We start from the raw sequence: 19,877 nt of genomic DNA on the forward strand, positions 1-19,877 counted from the left end.
CATAGCATTTCAAACTGTGTAAGTTACATATTAAAGGCAGTGATTAGATAAATATGCAGTGGTTAGATGCTTTTAAAAATAAAATTTCTAAAATCAATGATCTAAACTTCCACTTTAAGAAGCTAGAAAGTAAAAAGCAAACTAAACCCACATTAAGTAAAAGAAAGGAATATTGGTAAGAGTAGAAATCTATCGAAAACAGACAAGAGAGAAAAAGCAATGTAACTAAAAATTGAAAAGAGCAAGTAAACAGATAAATATCTAGCTAGACTAATTAAAAAATAAAGGGAGAAAATGCAAATTACTAAAATCATGAGTGAAAGAAGAACTATGAGTACAAACCCTAGAGATATTAAAAGGGTAATAGGAATGTTACAAAAATTTGCCAGTTCAACAACTCAGATGAAATGGGAAAATTCCTAGAAAGACACAAATAACCAAATCTAACAAAAGAAACAGAAAATCTGAATAGCCTCACATGTATTAAAGAAATTGAATTCATAATTTAAAATGTCTACAAAGAAAACTGCAGACCCAGATGAGCTTAATGATGAAATCTATTTAACAGTTAAAATAATCCCAGAAAAACTCTCAGAAAATAGAGGAGACACAGAAGGAGGCAGAAACACTTCCCAACTCATTCTGTGAGATCAACATTACCCTGATAACAAAATCAGACAAAGACATTACAAGAAAACTTCAGGCCAAATTTGTTAACATGGTGTTAGTAAGTCAAATCAAATACATAAAAAAAGGATAATACATTTTAACCAGGAATGCAAGCTTATTTTAATATTCAATAGAGGAAAACCATCTGCTAAAACTCCACATCTATTCATGATTAAAGCAGTCAGCACAGAAAATAATTTCAGATGCCTGATAAAAGGCATCTACAAAAAATCTACAGCTAACACTGTGATGAAGGACCATGTTTTCCTCTTAAGGATTCATATTGTTACTGAAGGTATCTGCCAGTACAATAGAACAAGACAAAAATGAAACACATTCAGATTGAAAAGGAAAAAGTAAAACATTTTATTCTAAGTTGACATGTTTGTTTACCTAGAAAATCCTAAGGAACCTATAAATAAGCTACTACAACTCATGAATTAATATTACAAGGTCACAGAAGATAAAGTCAATATACCTCAATTTTATTTCTATATACTAGCAACAAACAATTGGACAATAAAATTTTAGAAACTAATAGCATTTACAGTAACATCAAAAAACCAAGATTTTTTAGGAATAAATTTAATAAAACACATCCAAGATCCAAAATTTAAAACTATAAAACACTAATGCAAGAAATTAAAGAAGTGAATAAATCAACAAGAATACCATGTTCATGGATTGGAAGACTCAATAATGTTAAAACTTTTATTTCTCTCAAATTGATATATACTTTGAAGCAAACCCAAACAATAATCCTCCTGGCTTTTTTATAGAAATTGACAGGCTGGGTCTAACATGTATATGATTACATAAAAGAACTGGAACAGCCAGAACGATATTGAAAAAGTACAAAGTTTGAGGACTTACACTGCCTGAATTCAAGACTTAACTACAGAGCTACAGTAGTCAAAATAGCATGACACTGATATAGAGACACACATCAACAGAATAGAGTCCAGAAAAAGAACTACATATATACAGTCAATTGATTTTCAAGAGGTATCAAAGTATTCAATGGGAGAAAAGATAGTCTCTTCAATAAATGATACTGAAATAACTTGATATCTATATGAGAAACAAATGATCCTGGGTGCTTAAGTCACAGCATACCTTAAATTAAACTCAACATGTATCAGAGACCTAAACATATAACCTAAGTCTATCAGCCTTTTAAATTTAGTATTCAGAGAGGGCAGCTGCCTGTTTTTATAATAAAAGTTTTGGGGGGAACACGGTCATTTCTAATGTTTATGTACTGTCAATAATTGCTTTTGAGCTACAACAGCAGAGTTGAATGTTGAGATGTATAATCTATAAGCCTAAAATATTTATATTCTAGTCCCTTAAGAAAATGTTTGAGCATTCCTCTTTTAAAGAAAATATGGGAGAAAATCAAACAGACACAATAAGCAACAACCACAAAAGAAAAACACTGGTAAGCTGGATGTCATCAATATTTAGAACTTCTCTTTGAAAAACAATTTAAGAAGTGAAAGACAAGTGACAAATTGGGAAAAAATACCTGACAAAGGAATTGTATCCAAATTATATAAAAAACTGTTAAAACTCAATAAGAAACAAACAACCCAATAAATTAATGAGTAAAATATTTGAATAGAAACTTCACAAAAGAAAATACACAAATGGGTAATAAGTACATGAAATAGTGTTCAACATCATTTGTATCAGGGAAATGCAAATTTAAACCACAATGAGATACCACTAAATGTCTACTAGAATTCTTAATTTTAGCTAGACTTAACTACCAAACTTTGGGTAGGAGGTAGAGCAACTAAAACTCTCACATGGTGCTGCTAACGAGGTACCACTTTGGAAAACAGGCTGGCGGTTTCTTATACAATTAAACCCATTTACCATACAACCCAGCAGAAATGAAAACATACATTCATCCAAAAACTTGCACATAAATGTGCACAGCAACTGTTTTCCATGATAGTCAAAAACTGGAGAAAGACCACATGTCTATCAACAGATGAATGCATAAACAAATTATGATATAGCCTTACAACGGAATAGTATTTAACAAAAGATATCCATGATATGGCAAAAATCATAAATGATTCTCAAAAGCATTATGTTAAATGAAAGAAGCCAGGCACAAAAGAATATATACTATATAATTCCATTTACATGAATTCCAGAAGATGATGAAACTAATCTTTAGTAACAAAAAGCATGACTCGTTGCCTGGGGACAGGAGTTTTGGGGTGAGGGAGTTCCAAATGAGCATGATGGAACTTTTTGGATCGATGGCAGTGTTTTAAGATCTTGATTACAGAGGTGATTACATGGGTGTACACGTTTGTCTAAACTCACTCAAAGTGTATAAAAATCTGATAGCATGCTAGTGGTCAATGAGTATTAAATAAATAAATTATAAAATTACAGAAGTAGTCCTTCAAACTCAACTGACTCCCTTCCTTAATACTTGTCAAACTATTTTCCATCTCTCTCCTTGGGAAGGAAGACTATGGTATTTAAAAACTTTCTCGATGACAAATATTGAAACATTTTCTAAGAAAAAGAAGAATTCTTATCTAAGGAGACAGTATAAGCAAATGCCTCTTTTGTTTATCAGAGTAATAATAAAGACAAAGAAGGAAAGGTAAACACTCCACAAAAATCCTCATGTACCAAAACGTGTTCCTGACCCTCCTTTTAAACCTCCTTGTTTCTTTACACATTAATGTGTTCTTATGTATTGTGGCTCATCATCATCTGGAGCTGAGGTAGCAAACTAAAAACAAACAAAATAGCCTTCAAAGCAGAATCACGGAAGCTGATTACTAATATCCTGGTATGCATTACAGATAACAAGCAATTCTGTCCAGAAGGGCCTTTCTGCCTTCTGTGATTACTAAAATTATTCTCTTAATTTCAATCTCACACACAACATCATTTCTTCCAAGAAGCCTTTTCATTCCCTTCAGAGAAAATAAATCATCCCTCTACTTTCCTATAGGACATTGAATATACTTTTCTTGGGTAACCCAATATATTATGCCTTGGCCCCCATCAATTTATAATTTCCTATGAAAGCTTCCACAGGACCCTGGTCTAATCTACAGTGGGATGAAACTGATGTATTTGGGTGACTGCTGAATGAATCACCAATGGCACTGGAATGCAAACCCTTCCAGCAGGACTTCTGGGTGTGAGCTTTGTTCAACATAGTGCTCACTCCTGGGACCAACAGTGGTTGTAGAAGCCCACATTCCTAGGTCAAGGGCTTCAACAGCTGGGAAGTGAAGGCACCGATAATATAGGTGGATGTTCTATTTTAGGCAGCTGGGAAGAGTGGGAAAGACCAGCCACCACAGATTTGCTGAACAGTGCTGTCTCCATCTCAGCCAAAGTTCTATTTCCTACAGATTTGGGGACTGAAACGTTTTCTACCCAGGCCTACTTTACTTTCCTCCAAGTTCACTCTCAAATACCTCTCAGAATCAGGAGACCAGAGCTATGCATACAATAAAGTTAATGAATTTTAGGCGTCAGGGCTCTTCACTTGCACTATTCCTACAATCAGGGAGCATTTTTTAATTATGCATTTCTGGCAAACTGCTTAAAGAAATCTCTGAAGAAAGGAATCTAAATCTCCAAGATTCTCAGTCAGAGAAGTTGTTCTGACTTCTTTACTCATGAATTCTTTTTCCTGAAGAGAAAACCCCTTTCACAAATGGAATGAAGATACAAAGGTAATTCTCACTAAAAGGAGAAAGGAAAAGAGATATGAGAAACAAAAGCTCGATGGCAATTTTGGCTCCATCACGGTCTTGGAAATTTCACCAAACACTTAACTATCCCCAAATATCCAACATTAGAAGACTGAGGGCATCAAAAAATTCCCAAACCCCAATGTATAAAGGGGTAGTGGTAAAAAATAATAATAATAATAAAAATAAATAAATAAACCAAAAAACGCCTCACCCTTGTCTGTAAAGAATGGTTGTGGTGAAAAAGCGAGATAGACCTTGTACGAAGGGGGTGGTGGTGAAGGGACATTTACTATGGGGAAAAGAGGAGTAGGGAGAAGGGAGCGGTGTGGAGAGTGACAGAGAAGCAGGAGTAGGGGCACTCAGAAAGAGAAAGTGTTTTTCTACCTACAGTTCTTCCCCCACCTCTCCAAATAATAAACAGCCTGGGCCTAGGTGACATAAGTGTGATAAGAAAAGGTAGATATGGAATACGAGATGTCTGTTATTTTATCTCACCTTTGCGATTTGTCAGACTGAAATTTCAGAAACCGCCACCAAACTTCCAAAAAGATCCCCAAGCGAGGAAGACGAACGTGAAGTCGCAGTGAAGAAAACCAATAGGTTAAGAAGTAAAGGAACCCCGAACTTCGCACGGAGGCGATAAGGGCACGAAAGGAAGAAGGGCTGCAGGACGCTCCTGGGTGGGGGGCGCGAGGCGGGGGGGTGGGGGAGCCTGGGACGCGATTTAAGTCTGTCCGGCGAGCCTCTCTGCGGCGGCCGCGCAGCTTCGCGTAACTCAGGACACCCATCCGGGGTCCGAAGTGTCCGCGCAGCGACTGCTTGCGCCCTTCCCGGTTCCTCCACTCCTGCCACACCCCGGGCGCCGTTCGCCCCGTCGGACCCCTCCCGGACGACCAGGAGCACCGAGGACAAGAGTCCGACCCCCAGCGCAGCCCGCCGCCCCCCAGGCTCGGGGTCGCCGCATGGGCCACCCACACCCTAGACGGTAACCCGCCCGCCGCACCGCGGACCGCTCCTGCCCCGAGCCCCAAACCGCGAGCCCCGAGCCCCAGCCGCCGCGGCCGGACCTAGCGCCGCAGCCCCACACTCACCGCGGCGCTCCATCCTGCGTCCCGGACGCGGACGCCCGCCCAACACTCACGGCCGCCGCCGCCTCCGCCGAGAGCTGGAGCTCGCCGCCCCCATCCCCCACGACCCGCGGACGCCGGGCCAAGCTGCCACCGCCGCCGCCCCAGCAGCTTCGGCCACCACCGCGCCGCCGCGCTCGCCCCGCCCCGTTCGCTCCGCCCCCCGGGCCTCGCACCTCCCGCCCGGCCGCGGCCCTCCCCCTGGGGCCCAGCCCATTGGCCCGCTCGCCCGAGCGGGGCGGGGCTCCGGTGTCAGGAGCCGGGGTTACTTGGGGGGCGGCTGCCGGCTCCTGCATGCGGAGCGCGGGTTAGAGGCACCCCAGCGGGCAGGCTGTCCCCAACATTGCAGGACGTGTTAGCCACAGTGTGGGGCTGGAGGCACGACAGGCGGAGCGAACCTCAGGCACGAGTCACCTTTTGTATCGTCCAGCAGGTAGCAGATACTCTGTCCTTGTTTAAGTAGACATTTCTTTGGTGGGCACTGAATTTCTCCCAGTGGGTAATCTGATATTCAACTTGCTTTATCTGCCTTCTTCCCACACCTGCCTTCTCCTTTTCAGAACAAAAATAAATGTATGCTGAACTTTAAAACTCACCTACTTTCTTCTATCTTCTACTGTTTGTCATTTTCAGAAAACTAAACTACACATAACATTATATTTTATATATAGTACCCAGCTCAGTAAATACTAGTTGAATGTATGTGCCCTGACTATGCTCCTTGCTTCTTAACCACCAAATGCTCCTTGAGTAATATGACTCATCCACGCTGTTGGGGGAAACGAACAACCAAAATTAAAGCCTTAACTAGATGTTGGATTACACATCATATATGAAAAAAAAGGAGGGCATTTCTATTGAATAGTTACAGTATAAATTAGTAACACTTAATAGCTCTGCCAGGAATCCTCTTTCTGTCCTCTAGGCTGACACAAAGCAGGTGGTTCATGAATACTTGCTGAATAAATGGGCAAAATTGTAGGAATGGAATTTGAAAAAAAAAAAAAAGTCTCAATCTCATCCTCCCTTTAAATCTTTCTCAAATATACACCTGTCATAGTCTCCACTTTTCATCATTATTCAGGAGAAACATGATACTTGAAAGCATTCTTAGAGAAAGATGGTAATTCATTTCTGCAATAAAATAAATACAATTATTAACTGAGAAAGAATGAACATCAAAAATCTGTCATCTGGGACAGATCTCTCATGTGTGCAGTAAAGAAAAGAAGGAAAAATACCTCCACCAAAGACTATGAAAGTGTCCCAGCTCATGGTCTTAGAAACTGACTTGTTCTTACCTGTGTTTCTTGGTTCAAGGGGCTCAGAGTCACAGTTTTGGGACACAAGGAATCACAGACAAAAATTCAGAGACATATTTGGATGCTGGATTAATAATGAAACTTTCTGACAGGTGGTATAATATTGCTATTATTCTATTACTGCTAATATTCTAGTATTTACTAATCACAAATAATCACTCTGCTGATTGAAATGTTCTTCATTCTTTCCATGATAAAGAGAATACCACCTCTTCTCTTGAAGCTTTCCTGTTTCTCTTCACTGAAAATCAATCCTCCCATTTGACATTATATGGTACATAGAATTCTATTTTTGTGCCACTTGTGATTTTTATGAAGTATTTTATTTGGTTGTATACAGGTCTACAGTGTTATGTTACTTTAGTCTATGTTCAATACGGTAGGGACACCTACTAAGTATTTTCTAGAGAAATGTTGAGGGAATGACCAGTGAGGCCAGAAATAAAAATCTTTCCAGGATATCTTTTCCTTCCTTCTTTCTTTCCTTTTTTCTTTCTTTTTTCCCTCCGTCCCTCCCTTCCTTTCTTCCCTCCTTCTATTCCTACCTCCCTCCCCCTTTCTTCCCTTCCTTCCTTCCCTTCTCCCCTTTCTTTCTTTTCTTTTCTTTCTTTCTCTCTCCATAAGCTCTTCTCAATCTCTTAAAACTAGGGAAACCAAGTGCAATGGCCACTTTTTAAAAGTAAAGCCTGCCCCAGGTTCCCTGTGCCTTGAGTTGAAGAGCCTGATAATGTAGGCAGATACTCCATGTGGCAGGAGAAGATGGGACTCCAGCTCCACAGGATAGTACAGTAGACAGGTGCTCTACCTCTCAGTCATGCTTCAGTGACAGTCTCTTTAGGAGAGTGCAGCATGGTCCACTGGACCTATCATATGTTTAATTATTCCTCAAATACTTATTGAGCACCCCAATATGCCAGGCATTGTTCTAAGGACAGGAGTTTTATTAGTGAACTTTAAATCTACTTCCAGACTCTCCTCAACCATGATTAAATCCCTGGGAGAAGAGAAGAAATAATGGAAGCAGGTAGGGATGGCCCAAAGTCAGGCAGGTTCCCTGTCTTTGCTGTTGTCCTTGACCTTCACTGCAGGAGCATTTAGAAAGAACCACAGAGAGCCAGAAAGGCCACAATGAGTACAAAGTCTCCAGATTCCAAAGTGTACAAAACTCACCGAGCAGGTTATTAATCTTGATTCCATGATGGTTGTAATTGAGAAACAAGGAATCAATTCAGACCACATGCTGCAAATGAATGTGAAAGAGATTGCAAACATCCAAGAATTCTGTGTTGTCATCAAGAGAGTAAACTAAGATTGACTGAAAAAAATAAAGAAAAACTCCATTGAGTATATGCATATAACATATTCATTTTATGTCTAAATTAACATATTAAATTTCATACCCCAGTTCTTTTCCGTGTATTTTAAGTTCTCTGTAAGACATTTGATGACATGAACCTCTGCACTTGAGTCATCACATACCATGACCTTACCTAATGTTCTAAGAACATGTGTAAGGAAACTCACCCAATAATTAATGGTTGACACAAAATAATACTATTGGCTTAAAAAATTGATTTATTGATGTTGTGAATAAAGAGATGATGATAACAGTAATAAAAACTAGCCTTCCATGGTCTTCCAGTGGTAGATGCCATCTTAATTATTAATTATTCTTTATATTTAGTAAGTCATTTAGTTCTCACAAGCCTATGAGGTACCATTATCATCCCCAGTTTACAAATGAAACACTGAGGCACAAAACAAAAGAAGTTCAATAAAGAGTTTCTGCTGGACTTGAGTGCCTGAGTGGCTCAGTCAGGTAAGTGTCCGACTCTTGGTTTTGAATCAGGTCGTGATCTTGGGGTCCTAGGATTGAGCCCTGCCTCAAGTCAGGCTATGTGTTCAGTAGGAAATCTGCTTGAGATTCTCTCCCTCTGCACCTCCCACCCGGGCTTGTGGATGCGCTCTCTCTTTCTCTCAAATAAATGAATGAATGAATGAATACATAAATAAATAAATAAAGTCCTTTTTTTTTTTTTTTTTCTGTACTTAAAGTTTTTGCTGGACTTAAAGTCAATGTTAAGGTGACGGTAAGTTACTCTTTCCTTGGATTTCCTTGGGAATCATTCCTTTTATTCTTATTCAACCACTGTGGTCTTCTTGCTGTTTCCAGATACCCCAAGGTCCCTCTTGCATAGAGCTTTCGCCTTTGCTGTTCCCTCTACCTGGACTGTATCCACATGACTTCCTCTTTGTTCCCTCCAGTCTCCTGTTGTTCCCTATCATTGACGTATTCTCTGGCCAGTCCATAGAAAACAGTATTTCCCTTCTTTGATACTCCTCTATCTTTCTTACTTTGTTTTAAATATTACTATGTCACTTATCCCTCTACTGATTTGGTATAGTTATTAGTATGTATTTTTATTTTCCCTTACGAATGTCGGAAGTTAAGCTCCCTGGTGGCAGTGACTGCCTGTTATGTTCACCATTGTATCCCCAGACCCTGGAAAAGTATTTGAAATTAATTAACAATGAACAAGTTTAAAGAAAGTAACATATACCTAAATACTAAATTAATCTTTTGAAAAGATTATTTTGTTAATATTTTGAAAATTTTAATCAGATAAGAGAACCATATTGCTTTGTTTGTCAAAGATTTTACATTAGTTGCTCAGAACCAACATATTAACACATGACAAATTTAATTACTTCACCCAATCTCTATCTGAAAGAGCCACAAATAACTCTAGAATCTAAAATTATTTCCTTCCTTCTCTAAGTGGAGGGGCAAATATTTTATACTATTGTTTTTCTTTCATTTATTCTGCCAAATCCTGATTTAAGAAAGCAAATACAGTTACTCCTCACCTGTGAATTCTATTCCATGGTCAACATGATGCTTTGGAGTACATCCTGGCATTTAATCTCACCAAAACATTTTGAGATAGGAAGATGAGATCTATTTTCACCAAGAGCATATCATAAATTTTTGGAATCCGAGTGATATTAGAGCTCATCTTCTCCATTCTCCTTTATTTTGTAAGGTAAGCCCAGCCCAGCTTTCCCAAATATCATATGGTTAATCGTTGGCTTAATTCAGTTGGAACCAAGACGAGAGCTCTTTCTACACTAACTGATAGATTAAGCCCTTAGACAGTCTGTAAGTCTATGAAATGAGATTAGAGCACGCACCCAACTCATTTTTACTTTCATGTGTAAATATTTAAGCTATACTGACATGTTTAAATAAGAAATTTGTTCTACAGATTTACTCCTATTATTTTGGAAGTCTGACTTATTAAGTTACTAAAATTAATGTCCTAAAAAAAATGAATAACTTAGCATGTACCCAATGAGGGGTTTGGTTTGTCCTTGAAGCAGAAAGTTGTCCCAAGACATTCTGGAACACACACACCCACACACACACACACAGACACAGACACACACACACACACACACAAGACTGCCATGCTCCTAAGGAGAGGGCTGGCTGGCTTTAGGAAGGAGTAAAGCCCAATGGAAACATTGCTAATCTCTTTCTTTATCTACTTACTGAACAAATATTGCTGAACCCTGAGAAACAATGCTACCACTAGGGACTTTAATGAGTGTTTATCTTTCTAACTGCATATTTATATAGGGGTAGCTGCCTATGGCATGCTTGCCAGAGGATTGGGAAGTGGCTGCTTGTAAAAGTTGAAAAATATTTAGTTTTACAAACCTGTTTCAGCAAAGTCTCATTTTAAGTTTATTCAAGAGGAGGTTGCATTCTATAGCATCAGAAGAACTGTTATTATCTCATCATTTAGGTACCTGGACTTAATCTATTTTTTTTTTTTTCTGAAACACCTGTGTAGCTAGCTCAGTTGGCTAAGCATCTGCCTTTGGCTCAGGTCATGGGCCCAGGGTCCTGGGATCAAGCCCCGCATCAGGCTCCCTGCTTAGTGAGAAATCTGCTTCTCCCCCTGCCTGCTCTTCCCCCTGCTTGTGCTCTCTCTCTCTGACAAATAAAAATCTTTTTAAAAAATTTAAAAAACAAACTATTTTATTCTGAAATTATCTTAGTAGCTGGGGCTTAAATTAGAAGGAAGAAAATACAAGGGAAAAAACTAGTCCTGTGAGTTAATAATCCTATTAACTCTTATTGGTGTCTGGAAATGTCTATAAAGCCTTTTGTTTCAAAAACCTTGGAAAATATTAATTGATTATCACTGATGGACTGGTGTTTTTTGTCAATGATAGATTTGACATTGTTATTATGCTTGATGACGTATTCATTTTAGGATGCTCGTCAGTGTAATTAAATTTTGTCTGGGAGCTACATGGTCCTGGAGTATCTGAGGTCACAAACATAGCCATATATGTCACTAGCCAGAAAGCTGATGAAATCCCTGTTATGTAACATCACTGAAACCATCAGCTTAGTATATTCAGGGTGGAGAACAAATGGAGTGGCAAACAAGCATCAAGACTGTAAGTTGGCTTACTTAGGAGTTAGCCTGAGTCGCGCTACAAGGTTTGAAACATGCATCTCTTGTGTGAATAGATGAAGACAAATATGCTTAGTTGGAAGAACAATATCAAGCCCACTTCTAATGACTTCCTTCTGGGTAATGACTAAGAATCAAGGGGGGGGGGAGGAATTCCATTCTGGAAGAATGACTAAAAGATAAAACAAGCTTATCAAGAAACCAGAATCTAAGGAAATGAGTAGACCAGTAGACAAGAAGTCTTGATATAGACCTTGGAATTACTTAGATACTAAAATAAGTAGAAGCATAGAATGTGGGTCAAGGAAGAGTGGCTTCTAGAAAGACTTTTTGAAGATGTTTCATGAAGAACTGTTATTTTAATCTACACAAGCTTTTTTTGAACACCATGTCAGTGAAATGGAGCTGCCAATGTCAGTAGCGATGTTATATTCATGAAATAGTGTTTGAAGTGCTATGAAACTGAAGGGTCTAGGTGGTTTTGGTAGTGGGGGTGGGACAAGACTAGAGGGAGAAGGAAAAGATAAAGGACATAGCACAGGGAAAATTTCTTGAGAACAAAGTTCACTGATTTATCTTATAAGGTATTATGGACAGAATTGCATTCCCTCAAAATTCATATGTTGAGGTTCTAACCCCTCATACCTCAGAAGGTGACTATATTTGGAGATAAGGTCTTTAAAAATGTACTAAGTTAAAAATGAGGCCATTAGTGTGGGCCCTAATACAATATGACTGATACTCCTAGAAGAAGAGAAGATTAGAGGATGTCTGGGTGGCTCAGTTGGTTAAGTGGCCAACTCTTGATTTCAGCTCAGGTCATGATCTCAGGGTCCTGGGCTCAAGCCCTGCATCAGGCTCCAACTCAGAGGGGAGTCTGCCTCAGGATTCTTTCTCTCCCTCTCCCCCTCACCCCATTCTCACATGCTCACTCTCTCTCTCAAATAAGTAAGTCTTAAAAAAAAAAAAAAAAAAAGGAAGAGAAGATTAGGACATAGAAACACACAGACCATGTAAATATACCCAGTGAGACCATGTGAAGACACAGGGAGAAGACAGCTATCTACAAGCTGAAAGAAGCCTCAGAAGAAACCAGCTACACTTGGTCTACACCAAGACCTCAATCTTAAACTTTTAACTTCCAGAATTGTGAAAAAATAAATTTCTGTTAAACCACCCAGTCTGTGGCACTTAGTTATGGCATCTGCAGCAAACCAACACACAATACTATGTAAATTCTAGGAATCAAATAATAATACCATTAATAGGTTCTAGTTCGACCCAAGACCATTTCCTCCCCCTGCCCCATAAAAATATGAAGTCCAAGTTTGGCTGAATGTTGCCATTATCTAACTCTTTAAGAAGGTATTTCTCCTTCATAATATTCGCAATGAGTCAATATCACTCCTACTCTGGGGTGTAGGCCAGGATGTGGCCTCATCTCCATTGTAATATTGTCATTAAAATCAGAAGGCAGGATGTTTACAAGCCTGCTGTTCAGTGAGTATTTTCAGTAGGAGGAGACTGGTTTCTGCTTAGAGTGGAAGAGATGATCTGGTCTTTTCATTTGTATCTAACAAGAGGAAGATTTAGAGGGGCAATTGCAATGATACCACTGCTGCCACTGTAATTAGTATTGGTAGCTAGTTAATTATTTCTTCATTCATAATAAGAGCTTAAAAGATGTTCATTCACTTTTCTATTTATTCTTTCACAGCATTTCACAGCGTACGAAGCTGTATCACATAGGTTACCTCAATTTATCTTCAAAACAAGTCTGTGAAATATAAATTATTTTTATCATTCTTATTCAGATTTCTGATAAGAAAGCTGTATCTCAGTGAGGGTAAGCTATTTTACCCAAAGTTGCACAATCAGTTAATAGCAGAGATTGAACTCAAAACAAGGTTGCCTATCTCTTCAAGCAGGATGCTTTCCAACTCACCCACCAGCTCTAAATAATCCTATCCCATACCGTAAGTTTCAAATAATCTACTTTGATCAAGGAATGACATTTTTTCTATATTTCTGTATTATGTTTATTTCTATACATCAAATATTCTAGGTAATAGAGAACTTTGACATTTATTATATGTATTATGCTTATTTTACAAATGCTACATGAATAAACATTTTGCACATATAAATGAGCAGAAGAGAAACCATCTCAATAAATTATTTCTCCCACCACTGGCCTTGATTCAGAATTTCTAAAGAGTGAGTACTTACAAATTAAAAAAAAAGAAGAATTATTAGAAGATACTTCCTCTTACATACAGAATTCAAACTACCAATACCCAGGGATAGATTAGTATCCAGTACTAATCTTTAGATACACTACAGTGTATTTATTTTATAATATATATAATTCATTTTACTTGGGGTGTAGAAAGGTGACAGCATTATTTTATAAGAATATGTCTTTTGATTCTTTTTTTTTTTTTTTAAAGATTTTATTTATTTATTCGACAGAGAGAGATCACAAGTAGGCAGAGAGGAAGGCAGAGAGAGAGGAGGAAGCAGGCTCCCTGCTGAGCAGAGACCGATGCGGGACTTGATCCCAGGACCCTGAGATCATGACCTGAGCCGAAGGCAGCGGCTTAACCCACTGAGCCACCCAGGTGCCCTGTCTTTTGATTCTTTATGCTAAACTTACACGCAAACTTTTGGAACATAATCCAGTCATTGGATGGGGACTTCTTAAAAATTCAGAATTTTCAAAGAATTAGTTTGTGTTCCTCTTAAACCAATCCTTTTATGATTCAGAGGGCACTTCAAGAATCTTATAATGTAAAAAAAAAAAAAAAAAGAATTTTACAATGTCTGTAAATTATTGTGACATATATGACATAACCCAATGATATATGACCTATAGATGCAGAGAAGGACTAATTAACAAGACATTGGATGTTGACAAAGTATTAATGACATTACACAGGTGTTACTATGCTGTTGGAAATTCTATAAGAATCCCTGATAGCTCGTGAATGAAGTCCAGCATATGCATTGATTGATGACTCATTCCATACTCCTTCCTTCTTAGAGAAGGAAGATGATAGAAGCCCAGATCAGGGATGTTTGATTGTGGTGACAAAGGGCCTATTACTGGGTATGATATACAAAGATATTAAAATGGAGGTTGAGAATTCAAAACCTTAGAGGTGGGGGCTAACTGAGAGAGCCAGAAGGCAGGCATTCATTCCTACTTAGCTCCAGAACACTGGGGTAATGGGTAAGGGGACCAACCATTATCCCTATTTGCCTCAAGCAGTTTCACTTAAAGCCTGTTGTTCAGGCACAAGTATTATCAGAACCTCCTCTCACTCTCAAAAGTGCTCCAGTTTGTAAAATATGGTATATAGACGCTCTATTCGTGGGAAGATTAAGGCATAATATTGCCTGGTATTCTGATTTTTCAACTCAGAAATTTGGATTTTTAAAGAACATCTTTGGATTTTTAACACAACAAATTCTAAATTTTTAAAAATATTGTCAAGATCAATGAAAACTCATGAGGCACAGAATCCGGCATGGAATCCACCAGTTTGTAACTTCTAGGTTAATATGTCTGGCTGATATGAGACTGCTCTTTGGTTTGCCCTGTGGAGAATTTGTCCTTCATGTGGCTGGTGAGAAAAGGTCTTTGGATACTTCCTACGTGGGAGGGCATTCTTGCTCTTGGAAGTTCCAGTAGAAATCGGTGTGGGCTTTATGAGTTAAAAGGCCTAATATGAGCAATTTGGGCCAGTTGTTGTAGCCTTTAGTAATGATTATAGCTAGCACTTCACATGTACTAAATGTATTACATAGATGATCTCATTTACTGTTCACCATAGTTCTGGGAAGATATTAATTATCTCTGTTGTCCTAATGAGGAAACTGAGACTTAAAAGATAATCTACCCTGAAAAATGTCCTCTAACAAGTAGGTGGCAAAATCAGGATCTGAACTCATGTCAAAGTTGACTCCAAAGCCCATATCTTTATCCTCAGTGTCTGTGGCTTCCTGAGGGAGAGAGATCAACTTTTTTCCCCTTGGGACACTTTTTCATTTGAATGAATCCTTTTTGATCTCTTGTCACTATGGAAAGCTATAATCTTGACTTTGGAATCTTTAAGAAGACATTTTGTTGCTTTTATTCGGGGCTTTAGACCAGAGGCCCAGTGGTTCAATGTTTCAAATCTTAGAATGGGGTAGGGGGGTTCCTTGGAAGTTTAGAGCCAAAATTTCAGTTAGTTATAAGCAGTGTCCATTTGCCAGATGTCCCTTCTGCTCAGATTGCTTGAGAATCTATGGTGATGATAGGCAGTTGGTTAAAGATTCAAGGTTTCATGATCTTAGTCATCTCTGCATCGTGTATCCATTTTAGAAATATAAATAAGAAATAGACCTCACCCAATGGAGACTAAGAAAAGCATAGGATTTTCTTTCCATTATTTACTTGACCAAAAATTGGGGAATATTTAACATATGTTATACTGGGTTGGATTGTGTGGCCCCAAAACTCATGTCTGCCTGGAACTTCAGAATATGACTTTCATTGGAAAAGGGGTCTTTGCAGATATAATTTGTTAAAATGAGGTCACACTGGATTAGGGTGAGCCCTAATCTGATGACTAGAATTTGTATAAGAAGAGAGAAGATGGCCATATAAAGAGATGAGTAGATTAGAGAAATGCAACTGTAAACCAAGGAGCACCAAGGACTGCTGGCAACCATCAGGAGCTAAGAAGAAGCAAGAGTATTCTTTTCTAAAGCCTTCAGAGGAAGCATGGTCCTACCAATGTCTTGATTTGGGACTTCAAGCCTCTAGGACTGTAAGAGAATAAATTTCTATTATTGTTGTTGTTGTTGTTTTAAGATTTCATTTACTTATTTTAGAGAGAGAGAGCACAAGCGGGAGCAGAGGGAGAGAGAGAAGCAGACTCCCTCCTAACAGGGATCTCGATGCATGGCTCAATCCCAGGACCCTGGGATCATGATCTGAGCCAAAGGCAGATGCTCAAGTGGCTGAGCCACCCAGCTGCCCCACAATTCTATTGTTTTTAACCATCCAAATTTGTGGTAATTTGTTACAGCAGCCACAGGAAACCAGTTCTCATGTTAAAGAAAAAAATTTAAATACTGTGATGCCCATTCAGAATAAAATGGAGGAATTTGTATTGACTATTTAAATTCAGGATCCCAAACTCAAAAGTTCAGAAAGTATTTCCTAACACCCTGTTAGGTAAAGAATATACTCTTCAAGGAGGCAAAATTTCCTCCCTAGATATGGGGAAAGCATCTGTGGAATTTCAACAGAAGACCAGAGGCATCCAGTGTGTTCATTCAAAATGGCTCAGTTCTAAACTAATCTTGACCAAGACTGGTTGAGATACAAAGCTCATTAACCAATCTACTGTTCCAAGTCTGAAATCCAATATGGCTGGGATGAGCCATAGACATTGAAGTGTGCATTATGTGATAGTCTTTTCCCATTTTCTGCCATGTGTGCCCTGTCTGGCATCTGACTCAATTTCTCTTATGGGACTATGATTCCCAGAACTTCGCCAGCTTTCATTTCTCTAAGGACAGATCCCTGTCTTACTCTAAGCTTTGGCTAGGGTCTGTCTCAGATTGGATGGACTCTGTGTGATAAGGGAGGAATCTCTTATACTTTCAATTCTTAGAATGCCCGTTGTCCATTCTGAGAAAAACTAGCCACAGTTTCCACCTCCTGCACCCAGCTGATTCTACCACATTTGCCTGTCTCATCCAAGAGCAACCCATTTTGGGCCTATCAATGTTCTATGAAGTAATCAGGCAGGAGAGCCCTACCCAATGAGGAAAAAGGTAAGCAACAGCACAAATAAGACCTTCTATGTTAGAGAGTCTAAGTCTCTGGAGAGCCCCTGCTGTTGGTAGCAGGGACAGAAGTTGGAAAGACACAGGAAGTAGAAACGATGAAGGCAACAGATGGCATTAATGAGCAGAAGCCATGAAACAAAAAGAACACATGAAGTTGGCAGTAAACGGCAGGAACAGTGGAAACACAGGCTAAGTGTAAAAGAGACAGGGCATTACAGTCAGGTTGATGGGTGCTCAGGATCTCATTGGACCCCTCAAGTTGCATTGTATTCTAAAGCAGCTTCTAGTTTTTAAATGCTGTTCTGTCTTTGTGAGGCACAGTTGTACAGCCATTACATCTTTCATGCCTGTAACACCATCTTATCCATCTGACTCTTGCCATTAACTAAGGTAAATACCTCTCGATTCTCGAAATATTAAAAAATTGGTCTATGAAACCACCATGTGCCAATGCCAAGTTCCATCAGATTAGAGTTCTTGGATACCCTCACAGTGATCCCGAGTATCCAGTCCCCCGTTGGATAACACTTAGTCTGCTCATTACCATAGCTTGGCTAGTCCTTTTTACCCCAGTTCTGCTCTTTCCCCTTTCCCAATCAACTTGCTGTAGAAGTTCTGGCATGCCTTATAAATCAAGAGACATGGGTTATAATACTGGTTCCATTCAGCAATGTAGTAATAAATATTTGCATTGGTTTCAACAAAGTTCGGTCTCACTTGTCTTTACTGTGTTCTACAAATGGGTCAAATGTAGCTACATCTTAACAGAATTAAAGATTTCAGTAATTTAGAAGTCAAAGATTTGGGGTCCTCTGTGTCCAGCTTATCTGCAATCAGAACCCACAGTGCTCTAAAGGTGTTAGAAGACTTGCAGACCGTGTGTTCATGCGTTACTTTGTGGTATGATTACGAAGTGTCAAACAAGGAAGCAGAACTCCTCAACATAATGAATTTCTCCCCATGCCCTAATTCTGCTCAGGTATTATATGGTAGGTTTCTGTTTTCTGTTTATAATAACACAGGTTAATTTTTAAAAATTGCTGAGAATTTTAACACAATCTATAACATCCCTACTCAAGACAATGATTATTAATGCCTTAGTATTCCTCATTTTAGTTTTGTGCATTTGAACATATATATAAATTTTTTCACAAGACTGAAATCTTCCTATGTATACCACTTTCTACTTCTGTTTGTTTTGTTTTATTTTGCTTTTGCTTTCCCACATAGCATTTTACAACATAAGCATTTCCCAATGCCAGTTAGGGTTCTTTACAGGCGTGATTTAGTGTGGTCATATAGTGGTTCATTTTCCAGAAGTTCCTTACATTAGCCCACCATTGAATGTTTATATTACTTCTTTTTTTAAATTTTTTTATTTTAATTTTTTATTTTTTATAAACATATATTTTTATCCCCAGGGGTACATGTCCGTGAATCACCAGGTTTACACACTTCACAGCACTCACCAAAGCACATACCCTCCCCAATGTCCATAATCCCACCCCCTTCTCCCAAACCCCCTCCCCCCAGCAACCCTCAATTTGTTTTGTGAGATTAAGAGTCACTTATGGTTTGTCTCCCTCCCAATCCCATCTTGTTTCCTTTATTCTTCTCCTACCCACTTAAGCCCCCATGTTGCATCACCACTTCCTCATATCAGGGAGATCATATGATAGTTGTCTTTCTCTGCTTGACTTATTTCGCTAAGCATGATACGCTCTAGTTCCATCCATGTTGTCGCAAATGGCAAGATTTCATTTCTTTTGATGGCTGCATAGTATTCCATTGTGTATATATACCACATCTTCTTGATCCATTCATCTGTTGATGGACATCTAGGGTGTTTATATTACTTCTAATTTTCCTTAGCATGAATAACAAGATGGTGAGCTTTCTTGTACATAGAGCTGAGTTTGTATCAATCCTTATTTTCTTAGATTAGATCCCTAGAGGTGGAAGTTTTGTTCAAAGGCTAGGCATATTTTTATGGATCTTTTGACATATGGCCAAAGTGGTCCCTGGAAAGAATGTACCTCTTTACAGTCTTAGCAGTGGCATATGAGAATGGCATCTGAATACAGCATTTGATTTCTTGCCCCCAGGAGGTAGGTTAAGTCCCACTGAGCCTTGGAGTTTTTGCTGGCTCCTCCCCGAGTCCTTCTTTGTTAAGTTCCATACTGGCTCTCTTCTCAACCCCACTGTTCATAATTAGCATCCAGATGTTCAAAGCCTGCCTCTTCCATCCCAAGACTGAAAAGGCTTTTGTTAGCAAGAACATGAATAACATTGCCCTACTGGTCAGTGCAAGTCTGGAAATGGTCTTTGGTTCTCAGACTGAAAGAAGAGTCAGGTGCTTCGACATATTTAGGCAATCATTCTCCCTGTATGCCCCTAGGTGCCCCACTATAGCTCTCTTCTACTTGCTTCTCTTGCACCTTTTTTTTTTTTTTTTTTTTTTAGATTTTATTATTTATTTGAGAGAGAGAGAGCGCACACACATGCGAGCACACAAGCTGGGGGATGGACAGAAGGAGAAAACAGACTCTCTGCTGATCAGGGAGCCTGACTTGGGGCTTGATTCCAGCACCCTGGGATCATGACTTGAGCCAAAGGCTGATGTATAACCAACTGAGCCACCCAGGTTCCCCTCTCTTGGGGTTTTGAGTTTACTCA

At 39.0% G+C, this 19,877-nt stretch overlaps 1 long non-coding RNA gene across 2 annotated transcripts in view; it reads left to right on the plus strand.

The window, feature by feature from the left end:
- The first annotated feature begins 5,762 nt into the window (after nucleotides 1–5,762).
- The window catches only part of LOC132002180 (uncharacterized), a 42,193-nt gene continuing 28,078 nt past the window's right edge, over nucleotides 5,763–19,877 (plus strand). Inside the window, exons 1-2 of one of the 2 annotated variants that reach the window (XR_009399765.1) lie at nucleotides 5,763–5,975; nucleotides 6,863–6,956. This is a non-coding gene — a long non-coding RNA (uncharacterized LOC132002180). The remainder of the gene's footprint in view (nucleotides 5,976–6,862; nucleotides 6,957–19,877) is intronic. The other variant, XR_009399764.1, reaches the window with a different exon arrangement.

The sequence above is a fragment of the Mustela nigripes genome, chromosome 14, assembly GCF_022355385.1.
Source record: "Mustela nigripes isolate SB6536 chromosome 14, MUSNIG.SB6536, whole genome shotgun sequence".
Classification (NCBI taxonomy): Eukaryota; Metazoa; Chordata; class Mammalia; order Carnivora; family Mustelidae; genus Mustela; species Mustela nigripes.